Raw genomic sequence first — 14,198 nt, forward strand, 5'->3', positions numbered from 1 at the left:
CCACCTGCTTCTCCACCATGGATGCCTCCTTTCATTCTCACTCTTCTCCTTCCTCTCATGTCCTCCATGTTTGTTGATGACAGGTTAACTCACCTGTTCCCTTTTATAGTGCCTAAACCTGATTAGTGTGTCTATAATTAAGCACCTAAGTGTTTGTACACCTGGTGGTTGTGTTTAACCAACTGGTTCATGGGTGTGGTTGTTTGAAAGCCAGTGCTTTGAAATGGACAAGTGTGTTTAGTGATTTGCAAATCGCTGTGTGTTGAGTTTTGCAAGATGTGTGAAGCTGACAATGTGCTTAGTGTTGTGCAAATCTGGGCCATTGATTTGCTAATTGAGTGTAAAGTTATGCCAAATATGGGAGACTTTTTCTTTTAGTGTTTAAACAATCAGAAAAAAACTGTAACTGGTACTGTTTTCTGTTGCTGTAGTGTGTAACTGCTCAATAGTGTTTATGTAACTGACCAGTTTGATGTGTGATCTGAAAGCAATATTTGCTTTTGAGAGAAAATAATATAGTTTTGAGAAGATTGTTTGATTTTGCAAGTTTGGTTTTGTGAGTGTAGCTTGAATTTTAGCATTTGTGCTTAGTATTTTGAGAAAAGGAGAGGAGATTTTAGGAAAAGCGTTTTAGCAATTCAGAAAAACTCACATAGAGAAATCCATTATATGTTGTATTATCTGAGGCTTGATTTTTCATACTGGTGAGGACCAGATTATTGTTATTTTTGCCCTGATAGTTAAAGCAATACAAGTGAAAGAATTTCTTTTTTTCACCTCCCTGTAGCGGGGTGGCATGGTAGTGCAGTGGTGAGCATGCCAGTTTCATACCTCTGGGAGTATTGTTCAAGTATTAACTAAAGTAAAATAACAGTGTAAAGCCCAGAGTACCTGTCTGCAGGGTATAAACAAGGATGTATCAATTCAAGGATGTTACTTCAAATTGTGCAGAACAAGAATACCATTTGAGAAACTACAAAGCAATACCTTAGCATTTCATAGTAGTAATACAATAGTCTGAGGTTGGTGAGAAAAGAACAGACCAGTTTTTCCACCACATAAACTTCCTGTATCACTTCGTACATTTCCAAAAAGAACTATGTGGAAATACCAAAATGAGGTTAAATATTACAGTTTTTTCTGATGGCTTAAGCACATTTTTGTAACTATTGGCTATTTTTGCAAAACTTTATGCCAAATCAGCAAAACATTGTAGGTCCCTTGCAAAAGCTAATTTAACTCTTCAAACCTTTGTAAAAATGGTATTTTTGTACCAATCAGTTAACACAAACCATCATATTAATAAGCACACAGTGCGCCAACTACACATTGATGGTATGAATGGAAAACACATCTGTTTTTTGCTTTCTCTGAGCACAAGGTATGTCAATTTGAGGTCATACTTTTGTCATAAATAGTTCTGTAAACACACAGGGATTCAAATTTCAAGTATGAATGTTTATTCACACACATCAAAACAAACACAAGACAACATACAATTCACTGAGAGAGAGAGAGAGAGAGAGAGAGAGAGAGAAATCTGTCTTGTCGTCTCTCTGGGTCCGGCCACAGAATTTCATCAACATCGCATCCATGCAATGTTTTCTAGTCCAAGGCACCGGGGAAAATATCTCCTGGAGTGCCTTATCCAGGCCTGACATGATGCCTGGTCAATATCCTCGCATGCCTCCTCCATTGCCTGTAAAAGAGTCATGCTTTGATGAGGATGACGGTCATAGACCTTCCAGCGCCAGGCAGAGAAGAACTCTTCAATCGGATTCAAGAATGGAGAATAAGGCGGGAAGTTGAGTACAGTGATGAGTGGGTGATCTGTAAACCAGTTGTGGACCAAAGCAGCCCTATGGAAACTGACATTGTCCCATATGATGACGTACCTGGTCTGCTCTGGTCTCTGAACATTAGTGACATATAATGTAGACTGTCCAGGAATGTAATAATGTGTGCAGTGTTACATGGGCCCAGGGTTGCATGATGGTGAACAACACCATTTTGACTTATAGCTGCACACATAGTTATGTTACCACCACGTTGTCCTGGGACATTGGTTATGGCACGGTGTCCAATAATGTTCCTGCCAATTAAAAAAAAGGTGTATATGGTTGGGCCATTGTACATGGCCTTTAAGGTTAAAGGAGGGCTCACGCCAATGCTGGGGTTTGAGCCCAATGTATCTCAGAAGGTTGGTGAAAGACCTCCTGCACCACACCCCGCAGACATATGCGCAGCCTTCTATACAATTTATGTGTATTCAGACATTGTCGAGCACCAAAGAGTGGGTGAGAGTTATGCCCCCCTTTTACATGGTGTACATATTGCGGGGGAAGACAAGTCGATGGTCACAATTTCGTACGACAGGATTCATTACGTGTCGCTCTGAAGGAACCACATTTATAATATTGTTATCGAGTTAAAGACTCGACTAGAACATGGCGTTACCCTTCCGATACGGAAAAACAATCGTAAAGTTGCATTTCAGAACTGCTAAGCAGTAATACCCACGATAATGCACACCGTCGCCGGGTTGTCAGATCCGCATAGATATGTGGAATACTACAGAGCCCAAGCGGGTAACGGACTCCCTGGATACACCAGGGTACCCGTTATGTACGGTGGGGGCCTGGGTGGATTTTTTTGAGGCCTCCTCAGAATGGCAGTATCGTTTCTGAAAAAGATATTTAATAGATATTAAATATAATATTTAATATTAATATAATATATATTTCATAAACCGTATTTAAAATCGGCCACACAAAATATTGCTAAAGATGTTGTACATGATGCCATAAGGGGGCAATTAACATCACAACCACAGGAGGGCTCTGGTCTCATGATGTTGACTCAAGGTAAACATTAAAGTTCCCCTGGGAGTCGAATAACAGCCATTAAAAACCACAGAGTATCGACCAAAATGGTCACAGTTGTCAAAAAGAAGCAAGAGAAGAAGACGGGCAAAAAAACATAGAGACGTAGGTGGGCCATTCCACCGAATGGGTGCCATATCCGTCCCCAGGAAATTACATGTATAAATGTGCACAAAAAATAACTGTAAAATACATTTTATTATTAAGCATAGTGTCTTGTACATTGACCTAATTGTAAATTTAAGATATATAATTAAAAACATTAATAAAAACTACCTAGAACACTGAAAAAATAGCATTTGTTACCTGTCCCTGCTCTCTAACTATACACTTTACCTTGAAATATAATTATTAAAATCCTTCAGAGATTAAATTTTTTTTGCATTGTTGTGTGAATCCAAATCCCATCTATGCTTTGAAAATATTTTTTTCATAAGAAAACCATAATATTTAAGTTAAAATACACATTTTAGTTGTGTCCCTAGGTTTTCACCAAGTACTGTTACCCTAACACATTACCCAATCTGAAAAATTTGGAACATTCCACAAGTCACATGTTCAACAGGAAGTTGCATCTGTTGGATCTTCTGAAGGCCATGGGTAGATGAAAAGTAAGTTCCCTCCTTTTTTTCCCTCTATATTTGAAAAAATTGTAACTATGACTGAGGAGGTCAATCTCAATGTTCTGTCCTGATACCTAAATTAATTCTTGGATATTATCTGTTTATTTTTAAAATACAAATTTTTGGTAGATCACTAGAATGTGCTCAATGTTGTCATGCTATTAGTATAGTCACCATGTAGCTATATTTCATGTTTTTGCTAATTCTATACTAAAAACTCAGTCCTGTTACTTTCAGTCCTGTTACTCATATAAAGAGTAACAGGACTGAGTGCCAGTAACAGGAGTGAGTAGAGCCCTCTGGTTTATTGATTTATTAGTGTGAATATTAGTCAGTGTAATACTATTCAACTTTTAAGTTTTACAGTTGAAATTACTGAATTTGTTGAGATTTAAGATCAGTTTCACAATGTGGATACCATACTTACAGGGTGCCAATCCACCCCTAAGTGCTGCAGAAAAGCAGCGACGCTATTGTGCTCGACGTGATGCCGACCCAGAGAGGAGAGAAAGATATTTAGAGAAGGAACGAGAAAAATACAGGGAGGACCTAGAATCAGGCAGGAAGAAAAGGATCAATACTCTAAGTGAGTATTGATCCTTTTTATGGTGGGTTAGCTTGTGATGAACTGTTGTACACAAAACTTGATAAATTCCCCTGTTTTAAAGCACTTTAGAACAACACGCACCAACACCACATATGAGCGGGCGGAGGGAAGCATGGGGTCTTTTCACACCCCCGTTCTCTGTTCACCATCTGGGGCCGGGGGCTGGGAGGAGCTGGCCGTCCGGTTGGGGTCTGGGCTGGTGGGCTTCTCGGCTGCTGTGGGGTCCGGGGTGGTCTTCTTGTCCCCATGCCAGAGGAAAAAAGGGATCCATCTCCGAGGTCTGGTGGCGGATTGCCCCTCTGGGGGCGGTGGTGCCTAGATCGCGGAGTATAGAGTATATATGGGGAGTGTGAGTGTGTGTACGGCGTTCATTTCTGTGTCTTCATGTTGGGCGAATGGGTGAATATTTGTTTATGTGTGCATGAGGGTGGGAACGTATGCTTGTGTATGTGTGTGCCTGTCTGTCTATACGTACGTGTCAGGTTGGGTCTTAGACTCCACCTGAAATAACATCTCAGGCTCTATTACCCCCCGCCACACTCCCTGCTGGTGGATGAGGCCCCCGGCCGCCGATGCGTTGGTGGTTCTCGATGTCTGGGGCTGGATGCTCTGGTGTGTGCTGGCTCACTCTCGGTGGTTGCCTGCCGGGGCCTGGCCCTTCCGGCTCTGTCGGGGCCCTGGCTGGGGGGTGGGGGGTCCCTTGGATCTCTGGGCCCGGGGTCCGGTCTGCCCTGGTGTGGCCGGCCGCCGGCGGGGCCTGCGTGCTCGTCGCCACGGCCCCCTGGGGCTCCTGTGATGTGGCTGCCGGATGGCCCCCCTCCGGAGCGCTCCTCTGCCCTTTTCTCGGTGGGGGCTGCAATTGTCCCTGCGTTGGTCCTCCTGGGGTTCCCGTGCCCTGGGGGGCCTCTGGATATCTGGGGCCCGGGTCTCCCCCGTGTCGACTTCATGTCCTGGGTGGGCGGGGCTGTGGCTCCCCACACACACTACTAGACAATTACTTGGAGAAACCTTAGGAACACCAGCGCGCTGACACACAGGTGTGCACACAGGTGCTCACGGACACACACTGTCTTGATCGGCTGTTGTTTCTGGGCATGGGTTGTAAGGCTGGTTGTGTGTGCTGTTCAACAACATTTAACGTTTGATGGTCGTTGTGATTAGTACAGATGTTGTATGTTGTCTTTCTCTTTTCAACAGACATGGAAGCAGATTATCTGTTTTGTTTTTTTCTTGGTTTTTTTGTTTTTTTTTTGTTTTTCTTTTGTTTTGTTTTTTTTCTGTTTTCTTTCCATTCCTCTCTCTCCCTCTCTCTCTCTTCCCTCCTTCTCCTTTGTCCCCCCCCTCCCTCTCCTTCTTTTGAGGAAGTAAATAAAAATATAAAATAAAATAATAAATAAATAAATAAATAATAATTAAAAAAATAAATAAATAAATAAAAAAAATAGATACAGTCCCCCGCAGAGGGGGGGTGGAGGAGGGAATATAAAAAAAAAAATAAATACTCTAAGTGAGAGAGAAAAGCGCAGAAGATGCAAAAAGTGGAGGGAAACATACTATAGAATTAAGGACAGGAAAGAAGCTCTACAACACCTCATCACCCCTGCACACAGTCCCCAGCTATCAGCAGCACAAGCTGTAGATCCACAACCAAGCACTTCCAGGTGTAGTTTATGAAATGGGTCAAGTGTCAAAGAAAATGTACAAGGGATGCAATAGGGCATGTGTGTGTGTTTGTTGCAATGTAATAAAGTGTTGTGCATAGGGTTGCAAACCTTGGAGGCAGAAACCTCGAGCAGAACCAGACTCAAAAAAGACTTGATTGCATTACAGTATAAAATTCTGCTTATCAAGTCACAGAGATAATGCAACAGTGCATTTTAACAACTGCAGTGTGTTATTTAATGTGATGCACATGTGTGTTTTAGGCAACATAAACAAGGGCAGAGAAGAAGATAAAAAAACAAAAGAATCTTCAGAAGCAAATTCAAGAATTACAGGTTCTGTTGAAGAAACTAACCCAAAAAACAGAAAAGTACAAAAAACAAGTAAAGCGCATGAAAAAGAATAATGCTTCTCCACGCACAAAAGTAAAAAGGCAGATGAGACAACTTCCACGTGCGGCCATTCAGAAGACTCTTTTGTTTCATGAGTCTACAGTATGTTACAAGACATCCGAAACAAATACACAGCAGCACAGGGGGAGAGGGAAAGGCAAATAATTTAAAAAATAATAATAACAGAAAGTTCAGAAAAAGTACATTCTGCAACGCTTGGCTCAAAATTCATTGGGCTTTTCAAAGAAAAGATGGAAAAATGAGAAAAATGGGAAAGTTAACTATACCTACCAGTGGAAGCAGAACAACAGGGTTGGAGATAGTTTGTTAAGCGGAGTGAGAGCTTTCTACTCAAGGGATGATGTTCATTCCTGTTACTTGATTATTTTTCTTAAAAAAAATAAAGATAAACCACTTTTTTTCAATTATGTTTGGTCCATCATTTATCCATTTGTTTAATAAATTACATGATAAAAAATGTAATCAATTTCAGGTTTGGGTTTTCTTGAAAAGATAAAAATGGCTTTGCATCTTTTAGAAAAATACAACGTGCATGCATATATAGTGATTTTTTGGTCATAAATATCAATTATTTGAACATGTAGTCAACCATTTCTTTAAAATAAACACTTTCTTGAGGGAACCTCAAAGGAATTAGTTGACATGCTTTTAAACATTCTTTTTAAATGTCACATGAGTTTTGGTAACAGGACTGAGAAAAATGTAACCATCTTCGGCTTAGAAACCTTGTAAGAGATTAAATAAAGCTGCCTGAGATTGACCAATACACGTTTTGAATAGTTAAATATATGTGTTATTAGCTTCAGAGTTGAAAAAAGATAAAAAAATTAAGTTTAATTTGGAAGAGTTACAACAAGCAAATGGCACCCATTCGGTGGAATGGCCCAGATACATTTTCTAATACTATGGCCCTCATACACAGCATGTCAGAGGAGTGCATGAAATCTGAGTTGGACATTTTTGCTGTACCTGTCACTTAAGCCAGTATCGATAAAAATATATATGAGGAAGTGCCGCCACTCTCAGCCTTAACGGATAATGGACCCCTGGAGTTTTTTATCGCTGGTAATGGGGAAGACTACTTAGATCTCAACAACATGTTATTGCATCTCCAGTGTCGAATTACAAGAGCGAACGGAGCGAACCTGGATGCGGCGGAAAAAGTGGGAGTCATAAATTACCCGATTGTGACAATTTCTTGCAAGTGGATGTATCGCTGGGTGACCGTCTTGTGAGCCAATCTAGCAACACGTACCCTTACAAAGCGATGATAGAGTGTCTGCTTAATTATTACAGCGGCATGCTCTGCAGACAACTCACATGTGGTCTGTTTTACAAAGACAGTGCGGGGTCTATGGATGAAGCAGATCCAGAAGGAGATCATAAAGAATTAGAGTAAAGAGCAGCATTTTCAGCAAGAAGCAGGGTTTTCTTTTTTTTGGGACCTATACATTCTGACATATTTTTCCAGGATTTATTAATTCTAAATGGTGTTGATGTTAAAATTAAAATGGTTCGAAAGAATGATGAGTTTTGTCTCATGAGTGAAGATGCTTGAACTATACACCCTCAAAATAGTGTCAGCCTTATGGAAGGCCATTTGGGGCTTAATGTCTACTTTGACGTCCGTGTTAACAAGTCCAATTTTCACGTAACATGCCAAAAAATAACGTCTCAACACACACATTTTTGGACGTCTTAACACGTCTTAAAACTATGTGTTAACAGGTCCAATTTGAATGTCTTAAGACATTCATACCTTTAATGCATCTATGCTGTTGGTTGGCATCAAAGTACACACCACTTTTGACGTAGGGGCAATACGTATGCAGTACGTGCCCTATGTGTTGTGGTCACGTGGGCTCTACATTACGGTTATGTGAGTCCTATGTTGTGTGCCTGTCGATGAGAGTCACAGATCTGGAAGCACTGGTCTGCTGATAGACTGCTGAAAAACCTGTGGACGGCAAAACATTTTTATGGTGGGTTAGCTTGTGATGAACTGTTGTACACAAAACTTGATAAATTACCTGCAATCTTTATCATCAACAGACATCCGAGGATGGAACCTGGAGAACATTGGTTGTCGCTTTACATTTGTACTGACAGCCCCGGTGAGTTTTTTGACTCGTATGGTAACCCTCCAAACCACCCCAGCTTTCCAAGAAACAAAGACTTTTAGTAGATAGTAAATATCTTTATTGCCATTTGCACAGGTACAGGTCCTGCGAACCCTTTGAGGTGTCTGGACATTCTTGTGCGTATCTCCTAGTGTTGTAGTCAAGACTGCCTAAACCGAGACCAAGACATTGCCGAGACCGGAGGGTATCAAGACCAAGACACTGCCGAGACTTGAGGGTACTAAGACCAAGTCCAAGACCAAGACCAATACACACTAAGGCGAGACCAAGACCAAGACTGAAAACAGCCTAGTACTAGAATCGACATCACATTACCCAGATCAACTGTAGAGAAAAAAGGCATTGCTGTAAAGTGTCATTACTTGTTAAATCAAATTCATGTTATCTTTTCAATTATATTGTCCATATGTCCATATCTCTCATTTAAAATCTCCCAGATTTGTCATAGTTACGATGCCTGATGGAAAATAATATTCTCAGCAATCCTCTCCTATAACCATTTTATCAGACCTCGTCAAGGGAAAGAGATGGGATGTACCAGAAAGATGTTCATATTAAGTCTCATATACCAGGGACAGAGGCCTCGGGTAAGCTATGAATACAGCTATGTAATGATCCTTTGCTTTGAATTGAAGAGAATGAGCCTCTAGATTGACTTGCACCTCCAAGACCGTACTTTCTAATCAATGTAAAATGGCTAATTTATTTGAATTATAACTATGCTATAGACTTCGCGGACATTTTCAGACATTTCTTTGCCGACTTCGCTATGATGCGATGTGTATGATGTGTGTGGACTGTGAAGCACTGGCAGTGTCCGTGGAGAAAATGTATAAAATGTAACGTTTTTAAAATAGATGCATCTGACTGGTTGCATTTGAATTGAGGCGCGTAATAATGATACTGTTCTGTGAGGATTTGCTGTTTTTTCTTTTTTTCCCCATCCCATCGAGACCGCTATGTCCGAGACAAAGACAAGGCCGAGACCAAATAGAGTCGAGACCAAGACAAGACCGAGACCAAATAGAGTCGAGACCAAGACAAGACCAAGACCACAAAAAATTGGTCTCGAGACCGGTCCTGAGACCAAGACCGGTCTCGAGAACTACAGCACTAGTATCTCCCAGAGTAATTTTTTATAAAATGGAGATGAAGACAGTTTTTTTAAACATAAAATATGAAAAAGATAATAAAAGCAGCACACACACTAATAGAATACAGAATAGTTTTACTGTTTAAAACGAACTCCCCACATCTAGGTTTTCAAACATTTTGCCCATTATATATTGAACCCTTTTCTTGCTGCGCTGTGAAATATTTTTTATTACGTCAGCCATGATAACATCCCCAGCAGGGGCACGTGCGGCCGTGACAATGCTGACACCTTCTTCTGGGGAAGGTGGTGACGTGTTGCCAGCACAAATAGCACTACACAACATTTTCAGGCACTATGGACAATGAATAATTCGCATTTTCTAAGAGTTTTTCAATGAAATGACATGCCAGAGTTGTTCGGTCCCGACACAATACACGAGAAGGGGTGTTAAAATCTATTGTCGAATCCCTTACTAGAATCCATGAGGTAATGTTGTGTAGTCTGGCTGAAGCTGACGCTTAGTGTACACAACCTTGAAGCATTTACTGACCGTCTTATTTTTCAAATGGAACCCCCTTTTATCATGAACTCTGCCATGTCCATGTTCTCATGCTTCTGTCCTTGGTGTTTTCCGTCATTGATACTTGTTCTGTAAATTGACCGTTGACCAGTTTATAGATCTGTGCTGTCATTTCTTTGGTTTGCGATCCCTCATCTGAAACTGGGAATATAAACACATTCAGTCTTTGTCCAATTTTAATCAAACCGTACATGAGAGAGAACTTATACCGCTATGCCAGTCACTTTCTTCTCCAGACTTACAGCCTCCGTAATTCGCTTGAAAATTCATGGTCAAATAATTGCAACACGTTTGCTTGAACTATACACCCTCAAAATAGTGTCAGCCTTATGGAAGGCCATTTGGGGCTTAATGTCTACTTTGACGTCCGTGTTAACAAGTCCAATTTTCACGTAACATGCCAAAAAATAACGTCTCAACACACACATTTTTGGACGTCTTAACACGTCTTAAAACTATGTGTTAACAGGTCCAATTTGAATGTCTTAAGACATTCATACCTTTAATGCATCTATGCTGTTGGTTGGCATCAAAGTACACACCACTTTTGACGTAGGGGCAATACGTATGCAGTACGTGCCCTATGTGTTGTGGTCACGTGGGCTCTACATTACGGTTATGTGAGTCCTATGTTGTGTGCCTGTCGATGAGAGTCACAGATCTGGAAGCACTGGTCTGCTGATAGACTGCTGAAAAACCTGTGGACGGCAAAACATTTTTATGGTGGGTTAGCTTGTGATGAACTGTTGTACACAAAACTTGATAAATTACCTGCAATCTTTATCATCAACAGACATCCGAGGATGGAACCTGGAGAACATTGGTTGTCGCTTTACATTTGTACTGACAGCCCCGGTGAGTTTTTTGACTCGTATGGTAACCCTCCAAACCACCCCAGCTTTCCAAGAAACAAAGACTTTTAGTAGATAGTAAATATCTTTATTGCCATTTGCACAGGTACAGGTCCTGCGAACCCTTTGAGGTGTCTGGACATTCTTGTGCGTATCTCCTAGTGTTGTAGTCAAGACTGCCTAAACCGAGACCAAGACATTGCCGAGACCGGAGGGTATCAAGACCAAGACACTGCCGAGACTTGAGGGTACTAAGACCAAGTCCAAGACCAAGACCAATACACACTAAGGCGAGACCAAGACCAAGACTGAAAACAGCCTAGTACTAGAATCGACATCACATTACCCAGATCAACTGTAGAGAAAAAAGGCATTGCTGTAAAGTGTCATTACTTGTTAAATCAAATTCATGTTATCTTTTCAATTATATTGTCCATATGTCCATATCTCTCATTTAAAATCTCCCAGATTTGTCATAGTTACGATGCCTGATGGAAAATAATATTCTCAGCAATCCTCTCCTATAACCATTTTATCAGACCTCGTCAAGGGAAAGAGATGGGATGTACCAGAAAGATGTTCATATTAAGTCTCATATACCAGGGACAGAGGCCTCGGGTAAGCTATGAATACAGCTATGTAATGATCCTTTGCTTTGAATTGAAGAGAATGAGCCTCTAGATTGACTTGCACCTCCAAGACCGTACTTTCTAATCAATGTAAAATGGCTAATTTATTTGAATTATAACTATGCTATAGACTTCGCGGACATTTTCAGACATTTCTTTGCCGACTTCGCTATGATGCGATGTGTATGATGTGTGTGGACTGTGAAGCACTGGCAGTGTCCGTGGAGAAAATGTATAAAATGTAACGTTTTTAAAATAGATGCATCTGACTGGTTGCATTTGAATTGAGGCGCGTAATAATGATACTGTTCTGTGAGGATTTGCTGTTTTTTCTTTTTTTCCCCATCCCATCGAGACCGCTATGTCCGAGACAAAGACAAGGCCGAGACCAAATAGAGTCGAGACCAAGACAAGACCGAGACCAAATAGAGTCGAGACCAAGACAAGACCAAGACCACAAAAAATTGGTCTCGAGACCGGTCCTGAGACCAAGACCGGTCTCGAGAACTACAGCACTAGTATCTCCCAGAGTAATTTTTTATAAAATGGAGATGAAGACAGTTTTTTTAAACATAAAATATGAAAAAGATAATAAAAGCAGCACACACACTAATAGAATACAGAATAGTTTTACTGTTTAAAACGAACTCCCCACATCTAGGTTTTCAAACATTTTGCCCATTATATATTGAACCCTTTTCTTGCTGCGCTGTGAAATATTTTTTATTACGTCAGCCATGATAACATCCCCAGCAGGGGCACGTGCGGCCGTGACAATGCTGACACCTTCTTCTGGGGAAGGTGGTGACGTGTTGCCAGCACAAATAGCACTACACAACATTTTCAGGCACTATGGACAATGAATAATTCGCATTTTCTAAGAGTTTTTCAATGAAATGACATGCCAGAGTTGTTCGGTCCCGACACAATACACGAGAAGGGGTGTTAAAATCTATTGTCGAATCCCTTACTAGAATCCATGAGGTAATGTTGTGTAGTCTGGCTGAAGCTGACGCTTAGTGTACACAACCTTGAAGCATTTACTGACCGTCTTATTTTTCAAATGGAACCCCCTTTTATCATGAACTCTGCCATGTCCATGTTCTCATGCTTCTGTCCTTGGTGTTTTCCGTCATTGATACTTGTTCTGTAAATTGACCGTTGACCAGTTTATAGATCTGTGCTGTCATTTCTTTGGTTTGCGATCCCTCATCTGAAACTGGGAATATAAACACATTCAGTCTTTGTCCAATTTTAATCAAACCGTACATGAGAGAGAACTTATACCGCTATGCCAGTCACTTTCTTCTCCAGACTTACAGCCTCCGTAATTCGCTTGAAAATTCATGGTCAAATAATTGCAACACGTTTGCTTGAACTATACACCCTCAAAATAGTGTCAGCCTTATGGAAGGCCATTTGGGGCTTAATGTCTACTTTGACGTCCGTGTTAACAAGTCCAATTTTCACGTAACATGCCAAAAAATAACGTCTCAACACACACATTTTTGGACGTCTTAACACGTCTTAAAACTATGTGTTAACAGGTCCAATTTGAATGTCTTAAGACATTCATACCTTTAATGCATCTATGCTGTTGGTTGGCATCAAAGTACACACCACTTTTGACGTAGGGGCAATACGTATGCAGTACGTGCCCTATGTGTTGTGGTCACGTGGGCTCTACATTACGGTTATGTGAGTCCTATGTTGTGTGCCTGTCGATGAGAGTCACAGATCTGGAAGCACTGGTCTGCTGATAGACTGCTGAAAAACCTGTGGACGGCAAAACATTTTTATGGTGGGTTAGCTTGTGATGAACTGTTGTACACAAAACTTGATAAATTACCTGCAATCTTTATCATCAACAGACATCCGAGGATGGAACCTGGAGAACATTGGTTGTCGCTTTACATTTGTACTGACAGCCCCGGTGAGTTTTTTGACTCGTATGGTAACCCTCCAAACCACCCCAGCTTTCCAAGAAACAAAGACTTTTAGTAGATAGTAAATATCTTTATTGCCATTTGCACAGGTACAGGTCCTGCGAACCCTTTGAGGTGTCTGGACATTCTTGTGCGTATCTCCTAGTGTTGTAGTCAAGACTGCCTAAACCGAGACCAAGACATTGCCGAGACCGGAGGGTATCAAGACCAAGACACTGCCGAGACTTGAGGGTACTAAGACCAAGTCCAAGACCAAGACCAATACACACTAAGGCGAGACCAAGACCAAGACTGAAAACAGCCTAGTACTAGAATCGACATCACATTACCCAGATCAACTGTAGAGAAAAAAGGCATTGCTGTAAAGTGTCATTACTTGTTAAATCAAATTCATGTTATCTTTTCAATTATATTGTCCATATGTCCATATCTCTCATTTAAAATCTCCCAGATTTGTCATAGTTACGATGCCTGATGGAAAATAATATTCTCAGCAATCCTCTCCTATAACCATTTTATCAGACCTCGTCAAGGGAAAGAGATGGGATGTACCAGAAAGATGTTCATATTAAGTCTCATATACCAGGGACAGAGGCCTCGGGTAAGCTATGAATACAGCTATGTAATGATCCTTTGCTTTGAATTGAAGAGAATGAGCCTCTAGATTGACTTGCACCTCCAAGACCGTACTTTCTAATCAATGTAAAATGGCTAATTTATTTGAATTATAACTATGCTATAGACTTCGCGGACATTTTCAGACATTTC

This window comes from Paramormyrops kingsleyae, chromosome 17 (assembly GCF_048594095.1).
Source record: "Paramormyrops kingsleyae isolate MSU_618 chromosome 17, PKINGS_0.4, whole genome shotgun sequence".
Taxonomy (NCBI): domain Eukaryota; kingdom Metazoa; phylum Chordata; class Actinopteri; order Osteoglossiformes; family Mormyridae; genus Paramormyrops; species Paramormyrops kingsleyae.